The sequence below is a fragment of the Theobroma cacao genome, chromosome 2, assembly GCF_000208745.1.
Source record: "Theobroma cacao cultivar B97-61/B2 chromosome 2, Criollo_cocoa_genome_V2, whole genome shotgun sequence".
In the NCBI taxonomy this organism is placed as follows: domain Eukaryota; kingdom Viridiplantae; phylum Streptophyta; class Magnoliopsida; order Malvales; family Malvaceae; genus Theobroma; species Theobroma cacao.
In genome coordinates, this window is record NC_030851.1 from 16,068,340 (window position 1) to 16,073,611 (window position 5,272).

Consider the following 5,272-nt stretch of genomic DNA (forward strand, 5'->3'; position numbering starts at 1 on the left):
TTAGTTTTTCTCTCTTTTTAATTTTTTGTTATTATTTCTCTTAATGTTTTAATTTCTTTACTAATTACATTTATAATTTTAACTTTTTTTTCCCAAAGAAGTTGCCATACAAATAAAGAAGAAAATTTTCTTATCTTCGTGGTGACTACCCATTGTTATTGATTATTTTATGCATAAATTTTTCTATTTTATAAATTGATGTGGTTTTTGGATTAATTTGCTAGAATGCCATTGATTAATGTTGCTTTATTTTGTTATACAATCCTGATTTTTATAGGTTTAAGATGGTTTCGAAGTATAATTATTTCAATATTTTAAGTATCGTTCTTATTTTAATTCTTAATTTCATGATTTTCTGTTTATTCAAGCTTTTATTATTTGGTTCTTTATTATTTTTTTATAATGTTATTGTTTCCATATAGAAACTAAAAGCTTTGTATGTAAGTTTCTAAATTCTTTCCTTTTATCTCATTTGATTAGGTGTGGTTATACTATTTTATTGTAGACAATGATCTACTTACACCTTTGGTTATTGTGAGATTGAAATCTTTGTTTAGTTTTCTTTCTTTTAACTTTTTGTTATTCTTTCTCGTAATGTTTTTATTTTTTTTTATTAATTACATTTACAATTTTATCTTTTCTTAAGAAAAATTGCCATGCAAGTAAAGAAGAAAATTCTTTTATCTCCGTAGTAATTACTTTTTGTTATTGATTTTTTTATACATGAATTTTTCTATTTTATAAGTTAATGTGGTTTTTGGATTAATTTGTTGGAGTGTGTTGATTTATGTTGCTTTATTTTTTATCTTATCCCATATGTATCATATAGGCTTCAGGTTTCTTTTTTTTTTCTTATTTTCAATTATCTTTATTTACATGTTTGTTATTATTATTTTTACTGTATTGTTTATATATAAACTCATATAACATTTTTATTGTAGGTACTTTTTGACTATTCAAGAATGTCAAGAGTAAGTGTATTTTTATACCTTTTACAAAATATAATAGTCATCCCTCTCTTTTTATGTCGGTTTGCAGTTTTTATGGTCTTCCAATTGATATCTCTATCATAATTAGTTTGGATTGTGAAACCTCATGAGCAAGTTAGTTGCTGAATAATGCAAAGACTGATTAGATTTTGGGTTTTCTAGAGAATGGGATGCTTATTGTCATTATTGGGAAAAAAAAAAGCTTTACAGGGACCATGTCAAACCCTGCTTTGTAAAATAATTATGATGTTATTCACATGCTCGATAGAATGTTTGTATATTGAGGAAGCCCGAGAAATTGACAAAAGATGGTATTGCCCCTAGAAGTGCTGTGAAGTTGATTTATACCTCAAGCTAGTTCAAATGAAAAATTTAAAAGGAATTTGAGAGTTCTGAAACCCAAAATCTACTTAGAATGGTGATTCGGAGTTCGAGGATCAATTTGGAATCAATCAAGAAATTTGACTGGTTATGGGGCAAAATGGTCATTTTGTAATATGAGGACAAAATGAAAATTTTTTTTTTAAAAAAGATTTTCTTAGACCCATTTGGCATATTTGAGTATGATATGAGTATTGAAGTACAATTGGAAGATTTAGCAGTGAAAATATATGAATTTTCGATATTTTAGGAGTATAGGGGCAAAATGGTAATTTTACCACCTGAGGATGAAATTGAATTTTTTGAGAGAATTTAGATCAAATTTGATTAAATGGAGCATGATATGAGTACAAGGAGTGAAAATTATGCATTTTGGTAATTTTTCAATTTTTGGGGTAAAAATATAATTTTTCACTTTTACGGGGGCAAAAGTATAATTTTTAAAAATTTACTCCACCAAAACTTTGAAAAAGTCTAGAAATTTCATGGAAGACATGGATAAGTGAAGAGGATTGAGTGGTAGAAAAAGAAAGTCAAAAAGATGGCTAGAAAAAAATAAAATAATAAAATATTCAAAAGGTAAATAAAATAATAATATTTTATTAAGCCTATTAAAAGGCTTGAAAATTTCAGAATTCTTCATTGGGATGGTCAGCCAAAACCAGCAGGAGAGAGAGAGAAATAAGAACAAACCCTAGAGTGAGAAAATTCAAAGAAAAAGTGTGATTTTTCAAGGAATCAAGTGTTTAAAGGTATGATTTTTCAAGCTTAGCTTAAGATTTATCATTTCCATGCATTTCTCCTTATTTTCCATGGTTAAATTATGTGTTTTGATGATGGATTCAAATCTGATCATATGGGTTTAGAGAGAGAAAGTTGTTAGATTAATTTGATTTTGAACTATGTTAGTGTTTAGTGTTAGTTTAGCATGTTTATGAGTAAAACAACAAGAAAAATATTCATTTTCTCCATGAATTTCTCTAGGCCGAATCTAGCCAATGGTGTGTGAGGATGAGGTTGACTTTATTTTAAGAGAATTAGATGGAAAAATGATGAATTATGAGGTTGGAAATTAAATGGGAATTTTTGGTGCAAAAAAATTGAAATTTTTACCCACTAGGGGTAAAAGCGTAATTTGTGGTCCGAACTGATAAATTGGACCACATTCACAGTCATTGAGGTATTGTGGATATAATTGGATAATTGAAATTGAAATGGATGGAATTGGAGTTGAATTGGAGATTTTAGAAATTTACACCGTGTATAGGCGAGTTAGGTCGGACACTGTGATTAAGCGATTGTCCAAACATTTCACACCCTATCTAGTGCATACGCATGGATAAGAGCCTGAAATAATATATATTGATTTGACACAAATTATTGAATTTTTTGTGTCATGTATTGTGGATAGGTGGTGAGCTATCTGATACGGGTAAAAGACTACACCCGAGGACCGAGAATAGGAGTATATCTACTCCTAGTACAGTGAGTAAACTTACTATCGTCTTAATTATCTAGAGTAGATTTATTTAATTGTGTGATTTTATGAAAAAATGGTTTAATTGGAAAATTATTGTGTTTTATGGGAAAATGAGATTTTATAAAATAATTTTATAAAATTTTTGAAAATTTAATAATGATTTCAAAAATAGAGTAATTGGAGACCTATACTATGATTGTGTTGTTTATCCATGATTTTACATTAAATGGCTTATGATAAATGTGGGTATGACTGGTTATTTTTATGATTTAAAGAATATGTGAACTGCTTTGATTTGCCTTGAATGTGTTAAGTGAGTCATGTCATACTATTGTGATTTTATTGGTTGGTGGATTATAAAGTGGGCACTGCAGTGACGGGGGTTCCGTGGGCCAGCCTAATTAGAGGGGCACGGTTCCCAATTATTGAGCTTACCTCGATTGGAGAGGCGCGTAGGATAACTCCCGAGGTAGGATTTGAGTACACTTCACGCTGGCCACCACGTGAAATTGGGACTCAGCCAACGCCAAGGAACGGCTGTGTTGTCAGAGGTGAAATGTGTTTGTGTGTGTGACAATAAACAGCCTTGGCGGTCTCGGTAAGATGCTTTCGCGAGGTATCCCCGAGAATGGATTTTTGGCAAGAGCCAAGTTTTTGAAAAGTGCATAAGCCATGTTGAGTAATTAGATGAAATCCAATTATTTATATGGGTTGGGATGAATTATTTTAATTGTCTCATATTACTCGGCTTTAGATTATTTTGATGATGTTTGTCTACTCACTGGGATTTTATAATCTCGCCCCTTCTTCCTATACATTTTTCAGGCTCAGAATAGGCAGTAGACTATCAATTGCATCGAGAAGTAAATTTCGGAGTTGCATCCTAGAAAGCAAAGTTATAGACTTAAACCTTCTCAGTTATTTGGGGGCCCACGTGTCATTGTAATTTAAATTGCATACTCCAGTTTTTTTATATTACAGTATGTATAAATTTATTTTGTTTTTATTTGCAGAAAATTAATTTTTGATGTTTCAAAAATATATATATATTGTTTTACATTAAAATATATTATTTTAATTAATATTTTTATTTTATTTTATTATTTAAAAAAATAGAGGAGTGAAAAAACTAGTACAAAAGCCTTGCGAAGTCTCGAAGGGCATTCGGGGGAAAAATGTCTGTCGAGGCTTCGCGACGGTTGCCACGGGCTAGATGGGAGTTCCGGGTCGTGACAGACCAAATGTTAAGGTCGTTGAAATCATTGAGTATAGTCACTTATCATATATTTTGTGTGTTCCTAAGTTGTGTGTTGTAGCTTATATTCACAACTCTTAAATAGATTACCACTTTAACAATTATGCAACTTTTGACTTTTTTTGTACACATTTCAGTTGACAAATAGCTTTATGAATGCTTATGTAAAGTGAGCACATATGATTATTGAGATATAGATATATGTCAACAAACATTGTTTTGCCTATATTACATGAGTGCATTGCACGATGCCATGAGCAAACCTTGTATAGGGCTATGACAAGGTAGAATTCTTTAGGAGATTAAGTCTTTTGTACCTTTAAGGGAGATATCCCCCCTTTCAAGCATTATAATGGCTCTTGGTGACATCTCTAGAAATACTTGTTAAGTTTTTAAGAGGGAAGACCCTTTAGGAAAAGAATGCACCCATCTCAAGCATTGTAATGGCTATTGGTGAAATACTTGTAAAATCTTGTAAACTCTTTATAGGAGGTGAGCAGTCAATGAGTTGTTGGGCTATCTCACTGGTTCAAGTGCGTCTGTGGCTAACCATCTAGGGCTGCCCCTAAGGCTGGATGATGGCTCGTTCCTTCTTTGGGTCCTTTTGTACTTATTTGTAATATTAATAAAAAATTCTCTTTTATATAACACCGGTATGCCCTTTGATTTTAATATTACTTTCCATTGTTGGCTCTATAAGTTTTTGATGATAACAAAACATTCCCATTTATTAATGTCTAACTATACTACTTGAGTGTGCAGGATAAAAATGTATGTCAAAGATAAATTAATTACTTGAAAGCAAACATCAAAACTCATTAGAATAAGGAGTTACAAATGAGCTACAAACAAAAGCCACTTAGTCAGATAACTAAGTCAGTTAGTCCGCTAAAATCCAAAAGTGAAGTTGGCTGCTTCAAAGACAGTAATTTCTTAATCGGTTAAAGTTTGACTTAACCAATTAACAAAATAAAACTGATTGCGAAACAAAGAGTACTTAATTCACTAAGAAGTATGGTTAGCCAGCTAAAAGCTCACTGTCAGAGAATTTAAATTTGAATGTCTAAAGACAAACTAATAGCTAGAAAAGGTTCTAAACTGTTTCCAATGGTCTGAAGCTATCAACATCCATCGGAGTTAATTTTTCAAGTATAAAAGACATCTCCA

At 31.1% G+C, this 5,272-nt stretch overlaps 1 long non-coding RNA gene across 1 annotated transcript; it reads left to right on the forward strand.

Annotated features, from left to right (window-relative positions):
• Positions 2,081-3,714, forward strand: LOC18608960. The gene is made up of 3 exons (XR_001926571.1): positions 2,081-2,122; positions 2,782-2,855; positions 3,676-3,714. It is a non-coding gene; the product is annotated as an uncharacterized LOC18608960 (long non-coding RNA).